Source organism: Alosa pseudoharengus, unplaced genomic scaffold (genome assembly GCF_046254945.1).
Source record: "Alosa pseudoharengus isolate Yale_2024_CS ecotype anadromous, Long Island Sound unplaced genomic scaffold, YU_APseudo_1.1 YU_APseudo_1.1_scf_21, whole genome shotgun sequence".
Lineage (NCBI taxonomy): Eukaryota > Metazoa > Chordata > Actinopteri > Clupeiformes > Clupeidae > Alosa > Alosa pseudoharengus.
Genome location: NW_027468674.1, coordinates 23,118,016 through 23,133,304, shown reverse-complemented (window position 1 = coordinate 23,133,304; position 15,289 = coordinate 23,118,016). Strand labels below are relative to the sequence as shown.

Below are 15,289 nucleotides of genomic sequence, written 5' to 3'. Positions count from 1 at the left end.
TGTGTGCTGCTCGCTCTATCCTGACAAATCATGATGTGCCAACAATTGCAATAATCAACACAAATATGACATTTTATATTGCTTTTTATGTGCTTTTTGTTTTTTCCCCTGAAAAAGTGAAATGATGTCTTTGTCCGTGTCTTTTATGCACTGACACGATGCAGTAAAATGAATGACAGACATTTCCAGGAGAGAGAGAGAGAGAGAGAGAGAGAGAGAGAGAGAGAGAGAGAAATACCTCCAGATTGGTACATGGTTCTATTTATTTGCTCAAGTGTTCAAGGGCATTGCTGGAGTACCTGTTTCAAAGAGGGCACATATAAATCTATCATACCAGTGGCTACAAGCATGATGGATAACTTTTTGGCACAATTCGGACATTGAGCACTAAAGAAGACAGACCATCAGAGGGACAGAGGAAGACAGAACATCACTTGGACATTTCAGGGATGTCAGGGCAAAGTGGCTGTAGCCAAGGTGCTTTCAATATGCAATGAGCCTAATGTACATGTAGCCTTCGCACCTGGTTTCCTGAGTGAAATCATATGTACATCACAATTACATTTTACAGATGATACTCTTTGAGTCTGACTGAATATTCATCCTACCCTCACAGTCAAAAGTCAAGGTGAGGTTAAACATGAAATAATTATGGGACCCAGGACCTCTCATGACTTTTCTGTGCCTTGGAATGCATATTACATATAACTCAAAGTTACATCAAGACAACATGTCAAATGCCTGACTTAAGTACCACAAGGATAGCTTAGAGTAGAGCTACTGTATATGGACAAAAATACTAAAGAACATGGGATTGCAAGAGCAAACTTTACTAAAAAGGGTACCGGTAGCTGTTTTCCTACTTTGGCAAGCAGGTTTCAGCAGATTTTGTTATACATGTATCTCCATGAGCAACCTCAGCAATAACAGTATTTTGCCAATGCCATGACGTTGTGGGCCACCACTGCAATTCAATTCCGTATCATATTTATCATCTCTGTATGCTAACATTGATAGCATCTATAAAAATCGCTTGAACTGCAGATTTTTTAGTGATAAAAGGATGTAGTCTACTACTCTATTGTCCATTTTACGACTGCACACCTTTAGAACAGCTGTGGTTAGTTGTTTTATTCCTTTAGTGAGTTGAAAGAGACTAGCATGAGTATATTATGTCTTTACAGTTCCCGTAATGTTGTTGTTGACCGTAAAGGAAATATGGTTACCGGCTTCAAAGGCTACTACAGTCAACTGCAAATGTATCAACAGGATTATGTTCAGTAATCCTCTCACACTTGATGTAATTTTGAGAGGTTTGAGTAAATTGTATCTCACAACACAGTCATAACACAATTACGGTATATATTACATACAGTGGATTAAAGGCACTGTGGGTAATTGTCTCACATTAACTCCCATAGAGCAGCCCCTGCTGTGCTGGCACAGTTGTAATGAATGCAGAATAAACCAAGGCTGGACAGAGATGATCATCTCTTTGAAAGTTTTTCTCAGCTCTGCTCCTGGACATTAATGACAGGCCAGAAGCTTATTCTTACACAGATCACATATTGGATTGTAAACAAGGTTTAGCTTGAGTCTGTAAAAAGTGCTTACAGCAGCTATAATATGAATTACGAATTTATCCTAGCTGAAATTTATGTTTTGGACTGGGCAGTTGCCATGGCTTTATCCGATTAACTGGGTGAAAGCATCACTTGAACAGTGTGCCATCCGTTATCTACATCTGACTATTGGATCAACAAAAAACACTTCAGTCACAGCAATGACACGTTTATCTCCCCAACCCATCACTTCTCTCGAAATGGTAATAAATGAGACCATGATGATGACATGACACAAGCAACCCCGCCTTGCATTCTACAAGGTGAAGATGCAAGCATGGCTGCCATAGTAACAGACAGTGACTATAGTGACAAAGCTGGAAGGTGAGTTGGTTTGGCTCGGCTTCACTGATGGGATGTCAAGGTGTGTCGAGCAGCAGGAGACTGCGACTTTTTTGATGTAACAGCTGGCAGAGATGGCACTCTAATGGAACTCACTCTGCCAAAATAAAAATCAATGCTCAAAGGGTTGGGTGGGTGGGGGATGGAAAGGTGAATAAGAAAACAGGCAATAGCCGTTGATAATGGAGGCTGGTCTGAGCCTTTGACATACACAGCACATTATGAATTGATTTCCATATAGAAGGGATGTGTTTATTTATGCTGATATCACTGATTGGATTTAAGACAATAGGGGGACACTTCCGGTGACAGGATAGTTAGCCGAACAAACACTATAGACAGTCAGCCATATTTTGAATTATGTCACTGAGAAAAGAGTTACAAAACACACACACACACACACACACACACATGATCAAATCCTTTCCTGCGGTGTGAGTTTATGCACCAGACCGACTTGTGGGATGGTTTGAGTGTTTGTATGCTGGCTGCAAGGTTAGCGTGCTAAGCCATTCGCTATCTGGATGTAGCCGTTCGCTATCAGGATGATGCTTGAGGGCTGACATATTGAACTGCCAAGAACACCTTGAGTTCCACCCTTCCCCCACCCCCCTTCCAGTGAGAGGCTTGTTGCATCTGTTCCAGCAGCTGCTGAGGGGAAAACGTGTCACGACTCTCACACTCGTATTACAAAGAGAATCATTAAAACAAAAATGAATTGATGATCGCTTTTCTTACCTGGATGATAGGGAAGACTGAAGACTTTAGCGGTCAAATCAGGACACAGTAGAAGTGCGACAACATAATACACAACACTACATGGATGATGATGCTAATGTATACATAGAGGCTTTAAAAAGATTAAGCATGATTACCATTCGCAACATATGTTTCCATATGTTGCAGTGAGGAGGAATACAAAATACTCTACAAACATGGTACTTAAACCCCATGACACAAGCCTCAGAGTTGCACGGAGAATCTGTATTTGGATGACGACTGATGATTTGACTTCATGGAACTGCATTTCATATTCAAAATACTTTTGAGAAAACAAATGGCTCACTTAAGACCTGTGTGTGTGTGTGTGTGTGTGTATGTGTGTGTGTTCGTGTGTGTGTTCGTGTGTGTGTGTGTGTGTGCGTATGTGTGTGTGTGTGTTCATTTCAGGTGATATTTTCATCCAGCTCATCATACATTTATTTCCTGATTCGTATTAATGGCACCTGCTAAATTATTAAGTCAGCTTTTCCTCATCTCTCGGGGGTCATATTGAAGGCAATTTCCAAAATCCTTGTGATTATCAAGTCCAGAATAAATTATCTGGCCCCGGCACCGTGCACCCCGCTGCTACCCGGCCCCTTGACCTTGCTGACTCACAATTTTGAGAAGTGACATAATCAGAGTGCCGAATGAACGAACCCTCCTCCTCTTTGAAAGATGGAGGGCCTGTAGGGGTGGATGGAGGAAGGGGGGGAGGAGGAGGAGGGCACAGACGAAAACTGAACTCTTCCGTGAGATAATACAGACGGGTGGCACACAGCAGGCTCCTTAGCAAAGTCATCATTCCCCATTCTCTTCCCAATTCTCAAGCTTTCACAATGGCCGTTTGTCCTGTGAGGGGTAGTGCAGATGACTCACTGCCCTAAATCAAGCTCCATTTTGGAAGAGAGCAGAGAAGGGAGACAGGAGTCCATTCCATCTTACTGCCAACTCCACAAAAACTCATCGTTCTTTTCGTACATTGTCAGACAACCTGCTGATGCCTTGAAAGGCAAGCCAATTGATGTCTAGAAAATGAGCCACACACATCAGCGTCCTTTTTCATTGTTCGCGGGAAAAGTTTCACCGTGTCTGACATTTGTTGGTATGAGGTGTGAGTATGGTGACTAGTAATTCATGGTGTAAATTAAATGTCTCCCAGATCTGCAGAAGATTTTTTTTAAATGCCCCCCCCCCCCCCAGATGTAGGGGGCTTGTTGACAGAATCTTTCTCCTTTTTTCCACTCTTCATCCTCCTTCATCTCTCTGACAGCACCTTATGTTCGCGATTCAGTCGATGATTACAGTAATCAACAGTGCTTGATTCAGAGAATCCTCCTCTATATCTTAGAAGTGATTAGCACAGCCCTTAAGTGGAGCAGGGAACCTCGTTTCTTGCTCCTGCACAAGTCCTTCTCATTAGGAGCCCTCACTAGAAAGGCAATTTTCCTTTCCTTTCTGGAACATGAAATTCTATGGCCTGGTGTCTTTCTGCTTAACAAGAGCAGGAGTGAGTCATACCCTTTAGAAGAGGAAACACAGAGTGACTGTATCAGAGCTCAGCTAGGCTCCGTGCAACAGCCCTCTAGAATTCTGGGTAATTAAGCGGTTCTTATTTTTGACAGTTAGTGTGGAAACTCAATAATATGGTGTTTGGAAGCATTTGTGTTCACATCTTAGTCTGGAATGGCACACCAAATTGTTGAGAAATATCAGATAAGTGTTGATTTGGTGACAATTGGTAAGAAGACAATATTTTCAGTTTTCTCTCGCATTGCTAAGGACCAATCTCATGAAATGAGCTGTGTAAAAATGTCAGGTCACACAAATGTCTCCGGGAAACATCCTGTCCTCCCCAGAGGCTGACCTTATCCGCCTCAATGACCCTAATTAACTCTTTACAATAAAGGCTTGTTACCTGAGCCTTCCTGCATCCCAAGGTGATTGGCTGGCACGTGCCCACCAGCGGCAAGTGGCCACACAGCGGTAAATCTCACTGCGCCGGAATGCCGGGAATTCTGTCAGTTCCTGGCGACCGGAATGTTGTCTCCCCCTCCCCAGGCACCCACACCCCACAAACCCGTCTTCCGCCTGCCTGTATGCTGATGTATTCCACCGACCACCTCTTGAAGTGTGTGTGTGTGTGTGTGTGTGTGTGTGTGTGTGTGCGGGCGGGGCGGGGGTGGCAGGGAGGCTTTGATTTCAGGGGAGTGGATGGCGTTCTGAGGAGAGGCAATGCATCAAAACGCCTGCGCTGCGTTGCAGATAACAGTGCCTCAGCGTTGCCTCAGCCCGGGGAATAATAGACTTGATTGAATTAGCCATCCATTCCTTCGCTGTGCTCGTAAATCTGGACCTGCCTTGATCTCGCTGCCAGCCAAAAAGTGTGGTGACTGAGGCAAAGTGAAAGCCCCTTTTCTTTCTTTCTTTCCTTCTTTCTTCTCTCTCTCTCTCTCTCTAGCCCTGCCTTAATGTTTGTTGGTACGAAATGGCCAACGAGCGTAGCCCCTTTAACTTATGCTGGGTGGCAGACCGCATGCCTGAGGGGAGGCTAATCAAGTGATTTAGCACCATATTGTAGTTCAGATTCAATGGCATGTTAGTCTCTAAAGTGCTTAGATGAAAACCCTGCTACTAATCCTGATGGGTTATTTGTGGGGAGGTATATGACTTCAGCTGAAACAGATTGTGTACCCACATAGGCTTAGTGGCAAACTGTCAGTTTGTGTTTTCCTGTGGTTCTTAAGTAAAAATGAAGCAGCCCACCCTCTTTATTGACATTTGTTTGTTGTCTAGGAAACGTGTTGAGGTGGTGTCAAATCTGGCACGTTACACTTATTTTTCTCAATAGTTGTCTCCTGTTTTTCTCTTGTACGTCAATAAAAATAAAAAGTTGTGAGGTTTGAACGTACCCCAATTTCATGTGAAAGAACACAACGACTTTTGAAGGATTGAGAGAAGGTTAAAGCCAGACTGTATGCCTTCTCCCCAGCGAGCGGTGCACACTTGACAGGAGAATGTGAGTGACAAAACACCTAGAGAGAGGCTTGAGAACAAGGGCTGCTGGACCTTTTGGGCCGGCGCTATGAATGGCACTCTATGGCGCCATCAATATTCCAGTCTCACTATGCCCTTTCATGAAGGCCAAAATGGAATCGCCTCAATAACCCAGCTACACAGCAATGGAATTTTCCCCAAACCTGACCAGCAAGCTAAGTGCTATATAATCCTGTCTGTGGGTGAATCGATGGTTGTAAATGGCTCTGTTTTTGCCACTTACCATCCTTTAATGCGGTTGACAGCAGTTTATTTATTGTTCCCATGCAGTGAAATGAGATAAGAGACGTGCCTTTACTGAATCAATAGAATGTCTTCATATTATTAGCTGGTAGGCATTTGTCATGATGACAAGCATACAATGCAGAAAAAAAGTCAAACAAAAGAATTGTTTGTTTGTTTTTCTTTGATGTGTCATGTTAGGTTGGGGGCTGTATTCAAGATTTCCGTATTTAACATGGCAAGGCAGCTAACGATGAAGATGGCAATTGCTCTATCCTTTTCATAGGAGTGCAGGCAGTAACTTGTCCGTCAGCGCTCGAGGTTAACAGCGGCCATGTTGTTTTTCAGCCTCATTGCCTTCTTTATTTAATGACTCATATGCCCTGTAATATAATCCCCCAGCTCACAGACCACACAAATACAAGAAGTGTTTAATTGTTTAGATATAGGACATTAAATATGTAACTTACAAAATAGATATTTCCTCGCAGCTTCTGTTATTACATAGCTTACATTCAATGAGAAAGTATATGGAATTAAATTGAGAAAGTGAGATCATTTTGTGGTACTTCTGGATGGAAGTTGCCGTGACACAACTGTCATATACAGGTGAATATTGTACGATTTTTAGTCTGACAAGAAGCCTTGTATAGAACATGTCAGCCGCAGTCTTCAAATCTAAAAATGCACATGAATAGTGGCATTTCCACTTGAATGTGAATGAACCTCATCTTGCAAACCCCCCCCCCCCCCTGCTGTTTTCTTTTTTATGTGTCTGAGAGCCTGGCTTGCCACCCCTAGAGGTAAGGCATGTTTATAGTTATCTGCCTACCGGTGACAGTGAGGTCTCCTATTACAGCTTGGAGAAATCTCATCACGGCTGCTTTCCGCCTTGCTTGTCACAAGGGCCTCACACAATGTGTCCTTGACTCACCGCATGGAGTAATGGATCATCGGATGCAGTCGAGAGCCTCTCCATTCGAAATGGAATCACCTCTCTCTTTCTCTAAAGGCGTCGCGGTGAATGGCAGAGCGTAATTTACACAGGAAGTCTTAATTCTGCACAAATTAATTTGCTTATAAAGATGGAAAATTTTTGAGCACGGGAATTAACCTTAATTTAAAGAAAGCATTACAAGGACGTGAAGCCATTAAAGTAATGTGTAGGGTAATTATTGCTGGAGAGGGTCTTGAAAATGCAAAACAGGCATGCCTCCAAGAAGTATCCGCTAATTTGAATTCAATCTTGATATTCAGAGATGGTGCTTCTACACGTGAGGCGAAAGCCTTGGTTCTTCTTCTTCATCTTCTTCTTCTCCCTGTGGTGGTGGTGGTGGCACAGAATGAGAGGATTACTGAATGCAAGAATAGCACAGGCCAGAGGAGAAGGGAACCTATAGAATTATCCGCCTATAATTCAGCTGCTTTTACGGCAGAATCCCCACAGGATTATCACAATAACAGAATCAAATGGATGTTAAATTGCTTACTAATTCATTTCCAATGAGTATGGAATGGGTAGTGATGATGGTGGTGGTGGTTGTGTGTGTGTGTGTGTATGTGTGTGTGTGTGTGTGTGTGTGTGAGAGAGAGTGTGTCTTTAGCTGGGCAAAGACTATTTGAAGGAAAAATAGAAATCATTACTGAAAAGTAATGAGCACAGGATTCATATGTCCATAGCTAATATGTGAAACTCTTGTCAGTGTTTTGAATGCTAAAGGTTGATCTAGAAAACATTGGCATCAGTGGTGGTGGTGGTGTGTGTGTGTGTGTGTGTGTGTGTGTGTCTTTAGCTGGGCAAATACTATTTGAAGGAAAAATAGAAATCATTATTGAAAAGTAATGAGCACATGATTGATATGTCCATAGCTAATATGTGAAACTCTGTTTTGAATGCTAAAGGTTGATCTAGAAAACACTGGCATCAGTGAACACTCATTGTGGTGCAGTCCAGTCGCCAACAGCAAACATATTGACCTCAGAGAGACCAAGACTATGAGCACTGAGGGGACTCCCTGGTAATGGTCAGCCAGAGTTCAGTGGTGAGTGACTCATTCTCCATAGATGGAGCCTAATGCTGAGAACCAGCATCCATCACAAGCACTTACTGGTTGCCTTGGAGACCTGGTGCTACAGTCTTTCTCATGAACCTGGCTGGAGCTAACGCTGCTTGAGGTTTCTATCTGATTACCCCACATACTGTATTTTTGGGCTCTATAGTGGTTGATTAATTCACATCAAATATCAACAGTGCTAGAATGCATGGATTACTCCAATTATTCAATGTTATATAGAATGCTTCTCATCATATATGTGTGGTAAGAATAAAATGCATTGAATCCTTTTTCCAAAGCAAATATTATGCTGTCTTATATTAAAATTCTTCATTATGTAACATTCCTTTGGATAAAAGCATCTGCTATAGTCACTTTACTTTTAAAATAACAGTCCAAGCTATGATTAAGTCCAGCAATATTTCAGTTAAATGGTTATAAAGTCTCTGAAGCAGTCGAGTTGGGGAAAAGTAAGGCCAAGTCACAGTATTTATCACGCATCCACTTATCGAAACATGACTCACAAAAGATCACTGTATCACTTTTTTCTCAGCTCTCAGAAATCTTGAATCAAACAAAGGAACTTAAGCTTTTTTCTCTCTCTCTCTCTCTCTGTGCCAAAGTACTTTGGCAGTTTAGCATGAAAAAAGGTACCAAGCTGTCTCACTGCCCCCCCCCCCCCCACACACACACACACACACACACCCTCACCTCTCTTCATACAAATATGGTGGATTCTTCTTTATTGCTGCCCACAGGCGCGGGGTGTTCCTGGGAGCCCAGACTCATAAAAGATCTCTTGGAGCAGCCAGGAAAACAAACAAAGAAACAAACAAAGAAACAAAACAAAAACGAAGGTGGGAAAAAAAACCCCACAAAACTGATACTGTAGTGGAATTTGGCATTTTGCGCAAAAAAAAAGGAGAACAGAACATGCCTGATTCTTTTGTAAAACAGACTGGCCAACCTGCCTCACACATCAACCCCCCGCCCCCATCACACGCTTGCAGACATGATGATTAAATATCACTTATAGCCTGCATATCTGGCATACTACATTGTGTTGGATGGCTGAGAGCTATTGTATCGCTTTGATGATCTCTTATAACAAGCGGTCTCTTTTCAACAAAAACACATTTGGACTCGAGCGCTGTGTCTCCTATGGCACCTGTATTTGCATGCATTCCTACACGTACATTCTCACAACTACGTTGGGAGAATGAAAAACATTCTCAGGATGTGATGTGAAAATTCTAACTATGCATACTGTCTTATCACTTAGTTATTACTTTCCCTTCTCCTCCTGTCTTTAGCTGGGGCAGGGGTTATCAATGGCATTCTCATTCGACAAAATTCATAATGAATGCCTCCTAGGAGAAAAGATTTATAGCATTTATTTATTTCCTGATTAGCAGCATGGCCTGTGAATAAGAATTACTTCTGTTGTGGGCCGTTTATGCTTCGCTGCCCAATCCATTTATGTTTCCCTATTAGTGATACAATTCAATGAATTGGCTCATGCCAAGGAAGTCGCTAATTATTTTTGGATTATGGGGCTGCATTATAATTTAGGCTTCAAAAGGCAACGATTGGAACAGCATGCGTGACAACAGTCTGAACAGCAGCAGCAGATGCCATGCACCTCGGCTGTAAGACCTTGGCCCATGCGGCTCTGAGACATTGAATGGAGTGTGGCTTCAACACCTTTTCCAATCTCTCTCCCATTTGCTGTCGGAGACGACATTGAAAATGCTCCTTGGTCGGCCTCTTGCAGCCGCCAAGCAGGTGAAGCTTGAATGGAGCGAAGGAACGGGATATTGTTCATATCTTCTGTATCCTCGAGAAAGCTGACAGGGGAGGACGGAGTTAGCCCTCCACAGCTGTCATCTAAATCCAAGCTGGGTTTTCAGTCCAGCCATAAGGGGTGGCGTCAGAAACAAGTCAGTTCCAGAAGGCGTCCTCTTTTTAAGAAAGGCCGGTCTGGAAAGAGGTGAGCCGAGTCGAAATAATTCAAGGACACGATGAATCAAACCCTTCTTTTTCCTTGCGTGGGACTGTGAGCCCCCAGATTAAAAAGGGAAAATCTACGCATGTATCTGCACGGCAAGATAAGAAGCTTTTTTCCTCCATTTCCCTGTTGCCTCTGGGGCTCCTTCGGCCCTATTTATCATGCGCCGGTAATCAGGCAGCCACCTGTGTGTGTTTGGGTTGAAAAGGACCCTCCTGCGTGGGTGTGGTGCATTCAACACAAGACCATGTGTGTGTGTGTGTGTGCCGCGTGTTCAATGGTCAAGTGGTCCTGACCTTGCTGCTGAGCGAGCTTTCCCAGTTATGAATGGGTGTTGATATGAGGGTGATGGTGGTGGTGGTGGTGGTGGAGGGTCTCAGAAGATGGATAGTGTCCACTAGAAGGACACGCACCATGTGCCACTGTGTGTGAGATGTCTTGTATGGAGAGACATGGTCAATAAATACAGAGTACAAACACATACACACACACATAAACCCACCCACCCACACACACACACACACACACACACAGAAGTGCCACAAACATGCTCTCCAGTCAGGCTTGTGTGGTCCCCTCTATTTGTTGAGTTGACCTTGAGAGTGATGGATGGGGAATAAGCATCACACCCTGTGCCTCCCCGCTGCCTTTCTGCACTGATTTATTTGACCAAAGCAGATGACATGGGATGCAGGGAGTGGAAGGGAAGAATGAACCTTTCACCAGCTTCTTTTTTTCAGTTTCATCTGAGCTAGAGCAGGAGAGAGGGGATTGTGTGTGTGTGTGTGTGGGGGGGGGGGGTAAAGAGGGTAAAGAGAGAGAGAGAGAGAGAGAGAGAGAGAGAGAGAGAGAGAGACAAAGAGAGATTGTGGCTGTGGTCACTGTCTATAAATATGTGACCCTAAGGACTTGTGGCTACTGAGTCGAAAGACTACGACAAGAGCTGCCCTCTCATTTGACAGGCGGCACCTGTAGATATTCTCCTGCTCCCCGTTCTCTTCTCCCCCTCACCCACCACTCACCCTCTCTTAACTCCCCACATCAGAAGTCTCAGTTTCGCCTCTCCAAATTATACCCCACAGCAGTTTTAAACTGTCCTTAATGGGAGACGCAAAACACATTTTGTTCGGTTGCCGCGAGAAAACGCCGACATCTGCCCTGGGGGGGAAAACCTCATTCTGTAGCCACTTCTAATATCATCTACTGTACAACATTCCCCAAGAGGTCGTGGATGAGTTGGTGATCTGCCACCACGCAGACAGGGAGATATGTGAAGGCAGCGTGTCTGCTATGTGCAGCTAAGTGTACTTTGGGGGGGGGGGCGGTGGAGGGGAGAGACCACGAGGAGGAACTGTCTTTGATAACAGGGTAAGACGTCTGCTTAAATGCTCCAGGAAGCTCATGCGTGTCAAGGCTGCGGCTCCATTGGGAAATCAAGGATTGGGAAGAAAGACAGCATCCTCGGAAAGGAGCCTCGGCTCCAAGCGCCGAGATCTGACACCCCCGAAACGGCGAAAGCCAGACCAACCGCTCCAAATTGACATCCACACTGGGCGTGTGCGCTTGTTGAAGGAGGAGATAGGAAGTGGTGCTCATTTGTCAAGTTAAATCTAATGTTCAACTCTGCGGCTGTTTGAGGGCTCACTGGGAAACTTTACTCTAATGAGAGTAGCTCCCTGGGCATTATTGATCTAGATCTTCATCTCCCATTGAGCTGAATTGTTTAACGTGATTTCAACCATGAAACAAGTTACTGAAAAGTAGTTCTCAACTAAACTTTAGATTCATCTCTGGAAGTACATTCAAAATTGCTCCACATCCCCCCCTTGGACCAAATTGCTTTCCACTACTGAAAAGTAAGATGTCAAGGGATTCATGAGCACCATTCATGAGCACCTTTGACATGACAAGCCAACATTGTTCAGACACTAAATGTAAATTCACCTTTTCTATAACCCCCTTAATGAAAATCTAAAGGCAGCAAATAAAGGACTTTATGGGGACTTCAAGAAATCAACGGATGCCTATGACTTTCCCTCAGTGAGCAGCCCCAAAGTTCACAGTTGTGATTTTGATCAGTCCATTATGCTACATGTGCAAAACATTTCTGATGCCACATTAATGAAACTTGTAGGAAGACAAATGTATCACTGGCCTACAGTATGTTTATCAAAAGACAATAGAAATTACATTGCCTCATCCTTTCCGTTTTTGCTCTGGGTGATTTCATGTGGAAATTGTATACGGGAACAAAGTGTGGTCTTACATAACTATATAAAATATATAACTATGCAATCCTTTATAGTAAAGCCAAGAGAGGTCTCAGATCAAATTTGGCTCCAAATGAAAACTCTTCACCTATTCCCTTTACAGATTCCAGAGGCTTAACACACTGTGGGTAAAGAGAGTGGCCATTTCTAGATTAAACAGTCTCATGAATCTATCATAGGCCTATACTTCCATAGTGCAAACACTGCTATTATTTCAGACTAAGATTGATCTTTGGGTTCAGACTAAGTCATCATTTTCAGAAGGGAACATTTGTATTTGACACTGTGGAACTGGTCTGATGTATTTCATTTGACTGCCCTCTGCATTATCAGATACTTGCTTTGCTGACGGGGCGTCTTATGGAGTAAATAATGTCATTGCTTATTACACCTCACAAAACCACCATAAGACTGGAAGAATATATTGCTTTCCAGTATAGTTTTAGTGGCAGCAAAGCCTATCCAACACATGCTTGAGGAATGAGAGTGAGGGGAAACGCAAGCATCTCGTAAACAGCACTAGCATAATTTCTACGCAAAAAAGAGCATCTTTTGGGAGGTTTCAGTAGGCTCCAGCGAGTTCCAGAGAACCTTTGTCATTTCGCAGTTTAAACTCCCCAAGGACTTAATTATTTCATATGCCTTACTATGCGACTTCTGGGTATACACTTGGCTGATGCGCGCACCACACATTCCTATGGCACTATCACCACGGTGTGGTCAATGGTAATGTTTCAGTTTAATAAACTGCAATAATAAGATAAATATGAACATAGATCGATATATGTTGCACATTTAATAAGAGGGTGTAGCATAATTCTCATATCAGAGTCAAATCCATGTTTGGTGGCTTTATATCCGTTATGGAAAGAAAAATGCGACTTAGTATTACATTGGGAATACTGATGATTAGTTAGAGACCCGGAAAGCTGTAATTAAAGCCTCTTACCCATTGTGTAAACTGCGCGTGAGCTTGTCGATGGTACTGTGGTACAGCTGCATGAGTTCTGCGCACTCTCCAAATGCAACGGTCGGTTTCCTAGAAAGGTAACTGGCGCCCTCTATCGATGCACCAGCGCTATCATCCACACTTTCCTGTTTGAACTCCTTCTGTTACTTTAAGCCTACATGTTGAAGTTGTTGGCTATTCACCTACAGCCTGTTTTGTCGGGGCTGAAGTTTAATTGTGTTAAAGTGACCTGTAAAACGGTCAGAAACAAAATATGCGAATAGGACGTGTCAGTGCTCGTTTGCCTTTATGCATAAAAACCTTCATAAAAAAACACATAAACGTATAAAATTAACCAACTCACGTGCCAGAAATGAGTTCATGATCTAACCCGATAACTAAGAAATACATATGAAGTAGCCTATGATCAACTGCTGTGTGCCCTGTTCTCTGAGATGGGCACTGACACTGACTGTGATTTCCATGGAGGTATTATGGTGATTTCTGTGTAAGTTGTATACGACGTCATCAAACAAGGCGGGGCGCTAAACAGGTGTGTTGTGCAGGTGGGAAATACATGCCTTGAAAAACATGTTAAATGTTGCCCTAATGCTAACCAACGGGATACCGCCGAGAGTTCTAGCATGGCCACAGTGAAATGTGTGGGTGCTTGTATGCCTTTATTTATTCTCGGAATAATTTTCGACGTCGTCGGTTTGACAGTTTTACTGGTGGGAATTTTTGGAAATTTGCGTCTTGACGGGAGGTTTTATGGAGACTTTTTAATATACACTGGCGCGATCATCGTCTTTCTTAGTTTGATTTGGTGGCTAATGTGGTACGCAGGAAACATCAAAGACACATCTGTGGACTATGACAAGAGCAGTCTGGACAGTTTCACACAATGGGCTAGAAAGTTTTCCCAGAGGCTTTCGAAGAGTGGAATTAAAACTTTGGAGGCAGGAGAAAAATGCATTGGCAAGACGACCAACGGAGTATCAGTGCATGCGGCAACAAAAATAAGCTGGGAGAGTCCAGCAGTCCTTGAATACGATAACGAAGGATATGATCGAAATCTTGACACTCCAGTGCAAAAAAATGTGGAACTGGGTACTTTCAAGAATTCCGGAGATTTGTTGCAGATGAATGAAGATGGGAAAGTCGAACGTCTTCTCTAGACTTTGTACGTAACAGAATTTAGAACAAATTCAATGTCTATTCCATTCCTTAAATAGCCTACGTTTAATTTTGAGGGCATTGTGTATTTATGATGCTGTTGCCATACAGTACAGAACTATGACACCCATGACATTCTCCAAACATGCAATTTACCTTTCCTCTGTCCATGACATTGTCCCAACATGCAATTTACCGTTCTTCTGTTAGGGTTGCTGCTTTTTCAATTACACAGGTTGAAGTCTTTGAACTCAACTTAAATCAATTTAACTGTGTCAGTGTATATTGAATGTTGAGCAGTTTATTGCATCTACAGATGATTGCATTGCATTCACAGATACAGGATGCTGGGAAGGAGAGGTTATTACCACCTTTCATTCAGTGAAACCATCATGATTGCCAAGAATAAAAAAGGCACTCTTGAAAAAGTTAAAAAGCCTTGGAGTTTTTTTATTCTTGGCATTTAGTTTCCCATCCAAAGAGCACCTCTGACTTAACCAAATTTTGGGGTCCAGGAAGCGCTCCTCTACCCCCTTTTTTGTTAAACCATCATGATTGTTTGGCATATTGTGCAGGTTAGGCCCAGCAGTAAGCAAACACTTCCCTGAAGGCATTCCTGTAAGTTGCATGGACATTTTCCAACAGTATAGGACTACACTGGTGGTTAGAGAGGCAACACCCATGAATCAACAGTTGGGAAACAATCGTTTGTGCAATGTTTGTTCACTGCAATTAGACTCTTTTGACCACACAAAACAGTTGTGATTTGAGTTGAGGTTATCGCGTATTCTGATAGCTGGCACAGGTTTAACCTCAGGACTTTTTTT

The 15,289-nt window shown here is 43.1% G+C and overlaps 1 long non-coding RNA gene across 1 annotated transcript; it reads right to left on the bottom strand.

The window, feature by feature from the left end:
- Nucleotides 1-6,430: 6,430 nt before the first annotated feature.
- On the bottom strand, nt 6,431-13,739 carry LOC143138511 (uncharacterized). The gene is made up of 3 exons (XR_012990241.1): nt 13,651-13,739; nt 13,287-13,536; nt 6,431-7,324 (listed from the first exon to the last, which is right to left on the bottom strand). It is a non-coding gene; the product is annotated as an uncharacterized LOC143138511 (long non-coding RNA).
- Nucleotides 13,740-15,289: the final 1,550 nt, after the last annotated feature.